This window comes from Lipotes vexillifer, unplaced genomic scaffold (assembly GCF_000442215.2).
Source record: "Lipotes vexillifer unplaced genomic scaffold, Lipotes_vexillifer_v1.1 scaffold1339, whole genome shotgun sequence".
Lineage (NCBI taxonomy): Eukaryota > Metazoa > Chordata > Mammalia > Artiodactyla > Lipotidae > Lipotes > Lipotes vexillifer.
The window spans coordinates 576,473-590,649 of record NW_006771642.1 but is presented as its reverse complement, the minus strand read 5'-3'; the positions used below and the strand labels follow the sequence as shown (position 1 = coordinate 590,649).

The window sequence follows — 14,177 nt, the reverse complement described above, 5'->3', positions numbered from 1 at the left end:
TGACACATGCTTGTTTCAGATAGGTTAGTGCATTGGAAAAGGCTACATTAACAATGGAAGGCCTGGGGCCACTCTCTCTTTAGCTATGAAGCCCATGGACATAGGTCCATGGTCCATAGATGGGTATAGGAACTCCCTAAAATAATTTTCCTTATACCTAGTTTGCAGTTTTCTAAGGAGAGAATCCATAGCCTTTATCAGACCCTCAAAGAGGTCCACAAACTAAAACCTTTTAACATTTCTACGATAGTCCTAATGAGTTGGGTTTGCAGTTCAATTCTCAGCAGACGATTTTACATCCTAGTGCTTGGAGGCAACTCACATGAGCCCTGGAGTACTCACAGTACAAGCATATGCTGGCAAACTTGAAAATCTCAATGAAGTAAACCGTTTTCTATGAAAACATATATTGTCAAAATTGATAAAACATGGAGTGAAAAACCTGACTCCATCAGTAAGTCAAGCAGAGACTGAGAAGGTTATCAAGAATAATACTGGAGGGCTTCCCTGGCGGCACAGTGGTTGGGAGTCCTCCTGCCAATGCAGGGGACACGGGTTTGAGCACTGCTCCAAGAAGATCCCACATGCCACAGAGCACCTAGGCCCATGCGCCACAACTACTGAGCCCACGTGCCACAACTACTGAAGCCCACGCACCTAGAGCCCATGCTTCGCAACAAGAGAAGCCACCACAATGAGAAGCCCGCGCACCACAACGAAGAGTAGCCCCTGCTCACCGCAACTAGAGAAAGCCCGCACGCGGCAACGAAGACCCAATGCAGCCAATAAATAAATAAATAAATTTATATATTAAAAAAACCCCTAACTTTTGGAATTGTCTCTGGGCCCAAGGGGCAAGGCAATGATCATCTTCACGCAGGTGGAACTTGGGACCTGGAGAGGAGAGGGGAAGGATTCGGTTCAGGGGTAGACTTTAGTCCTCCCAGCTTCCTTGCTGCTGGTAGTAGGGGAGTGTCTGAATACCAGCCCTACCACTGGGCAGAGGAACTACTGCTGGAGAAGAAAGCAAACATGGATAGGACTGCCAGGACGCTGACAGCTGGAGCAACGCAACCAACAGCAAAATGAATAGCAGAGACTCTTCTGCCAATTTGGCTGATGTTCTGGTTTTCTCTCTTTGAGGGTAAGTATCCTTTGGCCTGAGTAAGTAAGTGCCCCGGAATTATCATGGAAGGGAGGGTAAGGGAGAAGAACCTTTGCCATAGGTAAATTGGGAGTTTAGAATCATTTAATGTAAGTTCATTTGATACTACTGATGAATTGGGCTATATCAAGTAGATATAGATAAAGAAACCTAAAATAGAATAGAAGCAGATGTAATTAAACCACGTAATGAAATAAAAACTCACCATAGCTACATGAAGTAATGCAAGAAAAATGCAATATAAGTAAATCTACTGATATACTACTTTACAACTGTGGATCAAATCTGAAAATGATCTCAGAAATGATCTTCAAAGATGGGGAAAAGTCAGTCATATAACTCATAGCCATTTCTAATAAAAACTAAATATAAAAATAGAAGTTACTTCCTTAACATCATTTTTTAAAGGTGTTTATTCCAAATAAATCAGCATTTGTCAGAAACTAGCCCAGAGTGTCATATATTGTCAATATTATTTAATTTCCTTGGAAAATTCTGGCTACAGCAATAAGACATGCAATGTAATAAGTATAAAAACTGGAAAAGAGAGAGCAAATACTATTTCATTAATGGCAAAAACAACGAAAAAATTAAAAACTATTTTAAAAGATCAGTTAAATGGTCAGGTATAAAAGAAATATACAGAATTAAATAGCATTATAATATTATCAATGACCAGTTTGAAAATATATATAAAAAAAATTTCATCCACAGTATCGACAAAGCATAATACAAGTGAGTTATTAATGACAAATACTATGATCATGTGCATTTCTCCAGACAAAGCCAAATGTCCCCCGGGGGACAAAATTATCCCTAGTTTAGAACCATTGTTCTAGATCAAACTATTCTGAGAATAAGAAGCACCTGGAGGCTTACTAAAAATAGATTCCCAGGCTCCTTCCCTAGAGATTCTGATTTATTGCGCCCAGATTATGGACTTGCAATCTGAATTTTTTAAATGTTCAAGAACTTCTTATTGGTGGAGTTTGAGAACTGCTCCATAAGGAATGTTGGCCCAAAATAGGTTTCGTTAAGGGAAACACTGACTGAAACTGCCCAGCCTGGACAGGCACCACAGTAACCATTTGCATGAGTTCTCTTAAACAGCAGCTCCTGGTAAGGAACACGGAACTAGCAAGCCACCACCAACTGGAAGAATTCAGGAAAGGTCAAAAGGAGACACCAGTCTGTATGTCCTCCCAACCTCAGAGAATCTTCCTCGCTGGAATCCATCTTGGCTGAGCGATGTGGACACCACCAGTAAGGACCCTGAGTCAGAACGATTGGCCAGAGACGACCCGGAAAGTAACCCCATCACCATAAAACCCGAGACTGCGAGACATATGGCAGAGCAGTACTCCAGGGCTCCCTTACCCCACGGCTCTCCCTGGGCGCCCCTTCCCCATAAAGTCCCCTGCTTTGTCAGCACGTGTGTCTCCTCGGACAATTCATTTCTGAGTGTTCAACAAGAGCCCGCTCTCGGGCCCTGAAAGGGGTCCCCCTTCCTGCAACAGTTTGACCTGCTCACTTTGTGTTTCAGGAAGATCCTGGAGGCAGCTGGAGGATCAACTGGGTGGGCTGTGGAGGATGTAGAGAAGAAAATAGGAGTTGGAGGCTATTGCTTCCATTCAGGTGAGAAATAATAGGGGGTGTGTGTATGCGGCAGTGGGGGTGGGGTATATTTCAGAGATATCTCTAAGGCAGAATTGGCGAAATTTGTGACTAATTAGATGTTGGGGAGGGGAGGACTTAAAAGGGTGAGTCAACATTTAAAACTTTAAAATTTTGATACCCTTAAGCAAGCGAAAGGACAACACACAAACGGGAAACTATATTTCCAAATTATGTATCTGATAAGAGGCTTGTATTCAGAATATGTAAAGAACACTTACAACCAATAATGAAAAGATAAATAACTCAATTTAAAAATGGGCAGGGCTTCCCTGGTGGCGCAGTGGTTGAGAGTCCGCCTGCCGATGCAGGGGACACGGGTTCGTGCCCCGGTCCGGAAGGATCCCACATGCCGCGGAGCGGCTGGGCTCGTGAGCCGTGGCCGCTGAGCCTGCACGTCTCCAGAAAAACTTGTATACAAACACTCAAGAGTAGCACTATCCATAGGAGGCAAAAAGTGGAAACAACTCAAATATCCATGAAGTGACGGATAAATAAATGTGGTATATCCACGTAATGAAATATTACTCAGCAACAAAAAGAAATAAAGTATTGATACAACATAGATGACCCACGAAAACATTATGCTAAGTGAAAGATGCCAGTCACAAAAGACTGTGTATTGTATGACTCCATATTTATGAAGTGTCTAAAACAGGCAAATCTATAGAGACACAAAATAAGATTAGTGGTTGCCTAGGGTTGGGTGGGGGGATTGGAGGCAAAAGGGAGTGACTACTAATGGGTAGAGGGTTTCTTTTGGGGTTATAAAATGTTCTGAAAGTGATTATGGGGATATTGGCACAACTCTGTGAATATGCTAAAAACTACTGAATTGTACCCTTTTTAAAAACTGGATTATAGTTGATTTACAATATTGTGTTAGGTTCAGGTGTACAGCAAAGTGATTCAGTTATATATATATTTAAAACTTTTCCATTATAGGTTATTACGAGATATTGAATAAAGTTTCCTGTGCTATACAGTAAATCTTTGTTGCTCATCTATTTTATATATAGTCATGTTATCTGTTGATCCCATACTCCTAATTTATCCCTCCCACCGCTTCCCTTCTGGTAACTGTAAATTTGTTTTCTATATCTGAGAGTCTGTTTCTGTTTTGTAAGTAAGTTCATTTGTATTATTTTTTAGATTCTGCATATAAGTGATATCATGTAATATCTGTCTTTCTCTGAACTGTATCCATTGAATGGGTGAATTCTATGGTATATGTATTAAATCTCAACAAAGTAGTTTTAAAAAAAATTTTTTTAAGAAAGGAAAAGGATGAGGTTCTAGCTCTAATAACTGTAAGTGAGGTGTCACCATTGGCCAAAATTGGGACCACAGGAGGCAAGAATGTGTCTGGGGGAAGAAAATGAACCTTGGATATATTGAATGCCTCTGAGAAGACACACTGGATACTGTGGTCTGGAGAACAGAAAAGAGGAAGGACTGGAGATAATAATGCAAATTATCATTTATTGAGCATCTATTAGGTAGGTACCTGTGCTGTAAATGTACTGTTTATGTATACACTGCCAATGAGAAGTGTTATATTAATTTAAACACGTCAATGAGAGGGGGCCCTTTAGCTCTCTTACTTCCTGCTGTATCCTGGTTGTTACCAACACAGGCTGGCAGAAAGTCAGCATGCAGTGTTCGCTTGATGAGTACAAATGTAGTATCTTTTAACATACATAACAACCGTTTGAGGTAGGTTTTTGTCCCATTTTACATGATTTGCTTAAGACCACAAAGCTAATTGGTAGCAGCAGTCTGTCTGAATTCCAAATCACTATGCAACACTGTCATCTCTCAGTACAGACTTGGAACTAAAGGGAGCAAAAGAGGCCATGTAAACCTAGTTTCTGCAAATTCATAACAAATATACGTGAATACTCAACTGTGTTAGGTGCCAAGGTTAATATAATGATAAACTGGGCAAGAATCTGAATGAAAAGAAATTTAAGATAACATCCCTAGGAACTTGCTCATATCCTTGCCAGTTCACAAAGCTCTTTCACACATATTATTGCATTAACTGCCCCCCATCAAATCCCTAATAAGTAAAATACTATTGCCACTCCCATCAGGCTTTTACCCTCCACCTAAACTATATTCTCCAAGGTGATTTCCATGTTGCTAAATGCAACAGTCAATTCTCAGTCCTCTTCACACTTGAACTATCAGCAGCTTTTGCTACTTCCTCCTTAAACCCACTTTTTTACTTGGCTTCTAGGACACCAAACTCTTTCTGTTTTCCTCCAACCTCCCGTTTCCTCCTTCTTGGTCTCCCCTGTGAATTCCTATACTTCTCCATGAACTCTCAATGTCAGAACCCCCAGGGCTCAGTCCTTGGTCTTCTTTGTACTCACTTCCTGCTCAGTCTCAAGGCTTTAAGTACCATTTATATGATGATGACTCCCAAACTGATATCTTCCCCTCACCTGAGCCCCAGCTCCAGCGATATACATCCAACTGCCCACCTGACATCTCCACTCGGACGTGTAAACATAATCTCGAATGCAACGTGTGCCAGAAGAATCTCCTGATCTCCATCCTGTTCCCTCTTTCAGTTGCACAAGCCAAAAACCTGAATGTTACCTTTGACTCTTCACTGTCCCCGCTACGTCCCATCTATCAGGAAATTCTGTTGGCTCTACTGGTCCAAGTCACCGCTCTCCCTCACGTGGATGCAGACAGTATCCTCCTAAAAGTTCCTGCTTCTACCCTGTTTGCCCTGTTAGTCCACTCTCAACATGGCAGGAAGAATGATCCTTTAGAATCTAAGTCTGATCATGTTACTTTTCTGCTCAAAACCATGCACTGGCTCTATAATTAAAAGCCAATGGCCCCGCCCAGGCCCTACGTGAGCAGGTCCTCCCTACCTCCCTGACTTCCTCTCCTATTCTCCCCAGCTCACCTGGCTCTAGGAACACCAATTTCCTGGCCGTTCCTGCCTTGGGGCCCATGTTCTAACAGTTCTCTCAGTCTGGAATGCTCTTCTCCCAGGTATTCAGGACTACACCCTCATCTCTTACAATTCTATTCAAACCTCACTTTCTCAATGAAGCCTACCTTGACTGCTCTGTTTAACACTGCAACCCACCCTCCCACATCCTCTTACCCTGCTCTACTTTTTCTTCAGCCTATACCACTTACCATCTTCTAACCTACAACATACATACTTAAGTTTTTCGTGTCTCCCCCATTAGAATGAAAAATCTATAAAGGTAGTGATCTTCGTTTTGTTTGCTGATGCTTCCCAGACTCATAAAAAATTGAGACCCAGAGAGGTTGAGTATTGCTCAATGTCTCTGAGTATCACGTTTGATTAGGGATCTGAACCCTGGCCAAAATCCTAAGTTCTTTTCATATAGTTCTTCTACCCAGTGACAAGAGGGCAGTGAACAGCTGAAAGTACCCCAGGTGGCCCAGGCTGCAAAATTATTCCTAGTACCAGAAGAATCCACCAAACTTTTATAATTCACCATTTCCTCTCCTTATAGTTCTTGTTCTATAATGGCTTCCCATTTCCCACTAAATAAAGTCAACTACTCAATTTGGCTTCGAAGATCTGTAAAATAATTGACCCTAACACTATTTCTAGTCTCCATTGTAACCTGATCTCCAGTCCCCATTATCAGAGATGATGTCCTTGGGCAAAATCCTCTTTTGCTGCATTAGTCCATTGTTTGTATGTATGTTTTTAAAATTAAACTTGAATGCATTTTAAAACCACATTTTGAATACCTTTAGGCCCTGGGCAAGACCCTCCAGTTTACTACTGTCCCCCTTCTTTGGCTTACACTAGGTGTAACTTCACAGGACACTCCTTACCTTGCTCCTGAAGCATCTGTTTGACACCGCATAACATTTCACATTCTGTTCTTCAAACCCCCGCACTGCATCTTCCAGCCTCTTTAGGAGAGCAGGAAAATGCTTTTGGTTCCCAGCAGGCTGGGCCGTATGCACTCTTCAGTGCCAAAAACCAATGCCACCTTCTCCTTGAAAACTTCTTTCTGGCCCCTATCTCTCCTCTATAATTAACTGCTTCTTATCCCAAAGCCGTATTTCAAAACACCTTACCTTTACTGTCAGTCACCTCAAAATCTCTCTCTCCCCCCAGCGCCACCCGACTAGGGTGAGGATAGTGAGATACTTCAAGCTTAAAATTTAAAGAGGCACCAAAAAGCTCAGTAATCAAGATAAATAATATTTAATTACTATATATTTTTAAAATTAAATTAATTCACTTTTTTTGGCAGGGCATGTGGGATCTTAGTTCCCCAACCAGGTATCAAACCCTCGCCCCCGGCATTGGAAGCGTGGAATCTTCACCACTGGACCACCAGGGAAGTCCCTAATACTATATTTTCTTAAACATCAAAATTAGTTCCAAAAAAAAAGATTCATGAACAAAACATCAAATATAAAATTAAAGAGGATCCTCAGGACTCGGTCCGCCTCCTACCTGCCGGCCCCATCCGAACCCCTCTTTCACGGTAGGACTGAATGTCCTCGAACTCCGATCTTGTACTTCTTGAACTGCATGTGAGCCCGAAGGCCGAGAAACTGCGGGGGAGCCATTCTCATCACCCCACGCCCGGCGTAGTAGCGCGGCCTGCTCCACTCAGCCGGGAAGCGGACACGCGCTTTTGGAAACGCTGGGAGCCGGGTGCCTGTGGGGGCGTGTGTGTCGGTGCATATATATGTGTGTGGCACACGTGTGCACGCGCGCTTCTCTTCCTTCTCTTTCCAAGCCATGGCTCAGGGCGGGGCAGAGTACTGCCTTCGAGTACGCACCCGGACCCTGGACTTTGCGCTTGCAAAGATGGAGTGGGGGCACGAGGTTGCACGTGGGGAGAGCTCGGAATTCCTCTTGCACAACTGGCAGGTGGAGCGCAACTCTTTCTGGCGCCTCAACCCGGGACAGGAACATGGGACTCCCTTCGAGGTAGCAGAGGGACCTGAACCTACTGCCCCCGACCCAACACATCCCCGCAAAACCCCTCGAAACGTCCTCCCGCCGCCAGGAAGAGGAACCCAGGGCGAGCGGAGGAAAGGACAGTGGAGGCGGAGAGGGCGGAGGAGCGTCTCCCCTCGCTCCGCCCCGCCTCTTCTCTGAGCCCTAGCCAATCGCTGCGCGCTCCGAGCCCTGGCCCCGCCCCTCACCACCAGCTCCGGCCTGCGGCTCCGCCCCGGCCGGTGATAATTAGGCTGCGGGCGGGGGGTGCCGCGTCAGCGCTAGGAGCCGGCCAATCCGGGAGCTCTCCACCGCGGCCGCGTCACAGGCCGAACAACCAAACAGAAAAGTTTAATAAACAGCAGGCGGAGGGGCTGGTGGCGGCGGCCGGGCCGGGGCGAGCGGGGTTTCGGTGGCCTCACCTGTCCCCATTCACCGGCGGCGACCGGCGGCGGCGGGCAGCGCGTCAGGCGGAGAGAGCCGCCGCCAGGTGAGGACCGCGGCCCACAGGGCCCTGGCGGCCCGGCGCCACCCCTCCCCCTCTCACTCCCTTCCCCCACTCGGCTGAGGCTGAGGCGAGGCCCTCCCCCGGCTCTTCCCGGCCCGGGGGAGCCGGAAGCTGAGGGCGGCCGGCGGGCGCAGCAGGTGGTGGGCCGGCCGCTAGCTCGCGGGCCCGGGCCGGGCGTTTGCTGAGGGGCGAGGGGATTCCCGGCCCCGGGGGCAGGGGCCGGGGCGCAGCGGGCCCCCTCGGGCGCGCGCCCGTCGCTCGCGGTCCGGGGCTTACCTCCGGGGGCGGGGGCTGGCGCGCAGAGGTCGGATTCCTACTCCCTGCGGGCCGCGGGGGCCGCTGCGCTCGCCGCTCGCACCCGGTGCCAAGCAGTTGGCGGGTGAGGGGTCGGAGGGACCCCGGGCACCCTCGGGCGCGTCCCTGTCACCAGCCCCGGTCAAGTTCCCCGCCCCGCGGCTCCGAGGCTGAGTCCTTTTTGGAATGTTTTTCACCTGCCGTGTTTTCAAAAGCCGGCAAGGGGGAAAGTCTAGCAAGTCGGACTAGAAAAGGGGGTCGGGGTCGGTCTCTTTTTCCTCTGCTCCTGTTTGGTGGACTCAGGATTTCTGAATTTTCCTCTCAGGTAGTATTTTCAAGTTGCCGTCTAGCTACGTAAACAAGTAACAGCAGAATATTGTGTTTGAAATAATTTTAACTTTACGTTGAAAGCTTGTGCTTAAATCCCACGATTAAGGTGCTCTGATGATTTATCTTCACAGCTAGAAGGTCGTTCAACATTGTGAAGAAGTAAAGGGCTTAGGGTTACACACAGACCATTTATGTTTAAAGTTGTTTGGCGGTAAACTGGTTAGTTTTTAATGGTTTAATGCTCCGAGAAAGAGATTTAAAGTCCTCTTGCAGATCAAATTCGGAATGTGACTTTTTAATGTAAAATCCCGTACACTTTTAAGGTTAGTTATGTAATATTTATATTGCCAATTTTAGGACACTTGCCAAGTTTCCCGTAGTCTAGGGCTTCAGGGGAAAATGTTCTCTTTCTGCAAAATTCCCAAACAGGTTGTCTTTTAACTTTTTTTCTTTAACGTTTTAAAACACATCTAATGAGACAGGGATCGCAGAGGTGTACAGGAGGAGTATTTAGGGGTTGTTGGATTATTCTCTCGATTGTAGTGATAATTTCCTGTGAAATTATCACGACAGATCACATTTTACACTTTAAAGTATGTGCAGTTTATTGTATGTCACTTATACCTCCATAAAGCCCTTTTTTAAGAAGCCAAGTGTTCAAAGTATATTTGATACCACAAAAGTATGAATACACACAATGCGGTATAAAGTGATAAAATACAATAAAACTCCCGATTTGCACCCCCAAATCAATAACTGGAACATTACCAAAACTTGCATATGTTTATGAGTTTCTTACCCGTCTTATACCTCTGCCTCTCCCTACTGAGGTAATCATTTCAGTGTAGTGGACTTTGTTTACCATTCTGTTTCGTTTTTTAGAAAGTTTCATCACATAACGTTTGTGTGCTCAGTGTGTTTAGTTTGCTTTTCTTTTCAACTTTATAAAAGTAGTATGCAACTGTAGTTCAGTCCTTTCATTGCTGTACAATATTGTGTTAATCTTCCGTAACTCATGGGCCTTCAGATTATGTTTTTGATTTTGTTTTGCTGTCAACAGCTGTGCTTTATGAACATTTGTTTCCTGGCTCTTGGTGCACAAGTGCCAGAGTTTCTTTAGAGTGAATGTAGATTTCATTGGGAAATTTTAGGTAGTCAGGAGTAAAAGAGATTGAAATACTAGAAATAAAATAAATGAAAAACTTTAGGATTCTCTTTTATGTTTTAATGGAAGATTCATATCCGTAGTGGTTGGTTCACAGTTTTTGAACATTTGCATGAGAACCCAGGATTCCTGTTAATCTGTATACAATGAATCTTTTCCTTGGAAATCCCGTGGTAAGAAGTCTGGCACTATTTGATACCTCCTTTTTCAGTGCAAAATGTAAACATAGTAGAAAAAACACTTGATTGGGTATAAAATAAATCACTCTGTGTTCCTCCTTCCCCCTTTGTAGTCTCTGCCAAATTACTTAAAACTTCTCTTGTGCCTTAGTATACTCATGTAAAAGAAACCTGTCCTAAGTTTATCCTTTCAGTTATGCAGACTTTAGTTAAGGGGAGGATATATCGAATGGCAGAGCCTTTAAGGAAAAGGATTAGGACCAAAGTGTTATTCTCTGGAATTACATTGAGTGTGTCCTTGGGAACATTTTTGGAGAAAGGTGTGTGGTGAGTATTTACCAGGATATGTTAATCACACATTTAAGTACCTTTTATTTCCTTTGCCTCAGATTTGGGAGTGCTTTTATTTATCATGCAAACAGCAATGCAAAGACAAATTAGGGAGCAGTACTAACTTCCTGAAAACGGTGTGTAAGTAATATGAGGTTTTGTATATCTTTGAATAAGCTGTTTTTTATTTCAAGGCATGAGAGATGGGGTGTGTGTGTGTTTTAAACAGTGTATGCAGCCTGCAGACAAATGTCAGGATGCTTTGTTTTGGTAGGGCTATTTTATCGTGTTTAAAAAAAACAACTCACTTTTGTGTTGGATTATAAGGGCATTTTTTTTTCCCGAACTTTCAGAAAAGTTACAAAGAATAAATAATCATTAAAATTTTGGCAGGTATACCCCCAGTCTTTCTGTTTTTGTGTATTCTTCATATCCTAAACAACTAAATGTTGAATTGTAAACAATACTAGACTTCTTCTATCTTCAAAACTTATCCCAAGTATGATCCGTCTCAACATCTTTGTTGTACAAAAGATGGTGGTAGTAGTCACCTAACTGGTACCTTTTCTTCAATCTCTCCCCTACCGTCTACTTGCTTTTCCTGTGCAGAACAATCATTTAAATGTATAAATTAGATTATGTTATTCCCAGACTCAAAACCCTCCACAACTTTTCAGTACACAAAATAAATTCAAACTTTTTTATACCCTAGACCAGCAATGTCCAATGGAAATATAGTAGGAGTTACAAATGCGAGCCACACAAGAAATTTAAAATTTTCTGATAGCCTCATTTACAAAAAAAAGGGAGAGAAACAAGTGAAATATTTTTTAACCGAAAAATATTATGATTCAACAAGTAATCAGTATAAGAAATTATTAAGGGGTATTTTACTTAACCTTTTTTCAGACTGTCTTCGCAATTCGTTGTGTATTTTCCACTTCAGGTACTTTTTAGGCTGGCCTTGCTTGTGGCTACAGATTGGACGGTGCTGCTCGAGACTATCAGGCCTGCCAGCTTCATACACTTATATCCTGCCACTCTCCCCTGACTCATGTACCCCCAGTAATACTGGTCTTTTTGGGGGTTCATGAGCATGCCAAGCTTAGTTCTCTTAAAATTGTTGTTCCTTCTGCCTGGAACACTCAATCGTGTTTTGCTCAAAAGTCACTCCTTTCCCTGACGACTCTGTTACCCTTCTTTTCCTTTTAGAACCTAACATCTGAAATGATTTATTTGGTTATTGTCTGTATCCCCTGCTTGAATGCAAACTGTTGGGGGCCACAGGATTTCCTCATGTTTATCATTAGGTCCCCATATATTAAAAATATAATTTTTAAAAGGTGCATACCATTTCATCTTAATGAAAGTACTGTAATTTAACTAGTCACCTGTTGTGTATAACGTGTTACTTTATCCCATTTTCACTATTATAATGTGGTAAAGAACATCTTAAGAGCTAAATCTTACTATGTATTTCTCATTCCTTTAGGATTCAGCCTGTCTTAAAATTGCTTAAAGGATATGAACATTTTTTGTCTTTTCATAAATACTGACAAATCTTGTCTTAAAAGTTTGACTAACATTATAGTATAAAGTTGACCAAACCTGTGTAAAGTTTGACTGAAAATATGAGTACACATTTCCTCCATATCTTTACCAAGAAATAGTATTTTCTTTCCTTCTTTTCCTTTCCATAAGATTTATTATTTATTTCTTAGATTAATTAATTATGATAATGAGTAGAGATATAGGTGTTGGACATCTAGTTTGTCTTTGGCTCATTTGGAGTGGTGTTTTATGTTTGCGATACCCTTTTTAGCCTTTTATATATTTAGGATAGCCACCCTTTGACACATACTACGAACATTTTCCCTGGCTCTTCATTAGCCTTTCATTTGTTTATGATATATTTTTTTTAATAATGTAGAAGAGTTTTTACCTTTTAAGAAGTTTAGGTTAATACTTTCTTTTTATATTTAGCTTCTACTTTCGTATTTAATGGATTCTCCTACCCAGATAACTGTTTTCTTCTAGTTCTTTTGTGGTTTCATTTTTCACATCTATCTCTTTTCTGTTCATCCAGGATTTATTTTGACATAACATGTGAAGTGAAATAATTGTCCTTATTTTTCCTTAATAGTCAATCAGTTATTTCAGCCCCATTAAAGAAAACTTTTTCTTTTGTCTTCAAATAAAGCTACTTTTGTCATATACTAAATACATATATGTTTGGTTCTCTTTACCTTTTATTCTTTTTAGCTTTTATTCAGTATAAATCAGTGCACATGGTTTTAGTAACTGGGAGTAATAATGTGTTTTTATTTTGTTATTGTTAAGTCTTACCATCCCCCTTTTCCCCCCAAATTTTTGGTTGTTGCTTTGTTAGTCCTCGAGTTTTTTAGTTGATTCTTTAGGGTCGTTTTAGTTGATTCTTTAGGTTTTTGGTTTTGAACTTTTAAATTAAAAAAATATTGTGTTATTTCTACACTTAATGTTTTATGTTGTATAATGAAAAAAATTTTAATGTCATCAAGTTTTCCTTTGAGCCTAGTTTTAGCTCTGTTCCTTAAAATTTGACAAGTAATATTTTTATTAAAATTCCTGCAGTTGCAGTTTTCATTCTTTAAACCATTGCTCCATACTAGTTGGACATTGTGCTAAGTGCTAAGGATACAAGGATGAAAATGACACAGGGTCTTTGCTCTCATGGAGTTTACAGTCTGTTGGAAAAGCTAGGCTATTAACAAACCAATGAGTAAACAGTTTTCAGATTTTGGCAAGTGCTGGGAAGGAAAGAAATAGGGTGTGCTGATAGAGATTAGAAGGTGCTAGTTGGATGTCCTGAGAATATAATGTTTAAAGTTAGTGGGTGATACTAAAGTGTGTTTGAGGAGTTTTCTTAGCTTCCCCAGTCTGTCAGAATATTAAAAAAATAATGACACACTGAACTTTTTCTGTAAAATTTTTTTGTAAAAATTGCCTTGCAGCTTCAAACCCCACCCTACCCCCTCCACCCCATATCTTCCAGTTGGATTACTGCCTTAACGCTTGTCCTGTATAGAAAATTTGGAACTGTGATTCTGAGTTCTAAGATCAGGAAAGTGCTAGGGGAAGTTTCCCAAGTAAAGGGAACTGCTAGCACAAAGGGGACAAAAAGTACCTGGCTTGATTTAGGATTTGACCGAGATTGGAATGACTGGAGTTTACTGAGTGAAGAGAGTGGGACAGACTTTATTGCAAGACTTATTATTTCCAAGTGGTAAGGCTGCTTCCACTTTGCCACCACCTTCCTATCCTATTTATATTCCATGATCCAAATCAGTCGCCTGCAAATAACTTTGTTTTGCTCCTTGATACTTTCCTTCATTATTTCTACTGTATTTTCACTTTTTTCCCATTCAGGATCTTTGCATATGCTGTCCCCGTTTGCTTAATTGTGATTTCCTTGATGAATTAATCCTTAATGCTGGCAAAAGAGGTTAAGTTCTTCTGTTGGCTATATTTAATTTTTTCACATTGGACACATTTGCTTTGTTTTAGCATCTTTTTCTTCTAAAGCT

The 14,177-nt window shown here is 42.0% G+C and overlaps 1 protein-coding gene across 3 annotated transcripts in view; it reads left to right on the top strand.

Moving 5' to 3' along the window:
- The first annotated feature begins 8,053 nt into the window (after positions 1–8,053).
- Positions 8,054–14,177, top strand: part of ZFAND6 (zinc finger AN1-type containing 6) — an 83,248-nt gene continuing 77,124 nt past the window's right edge. For all 3 annotated transcript variants that reach the window (XM_007447070.1, XM_007447067.1, XM_007447064.1), the window contains exon 1: positions 8,054–8,298. The gene's annotated coding sequence lies outside the window, so the exon portion shown is untranslated. The remainder of the gene's footprint in view (positions 8,299–14,177) is intronic.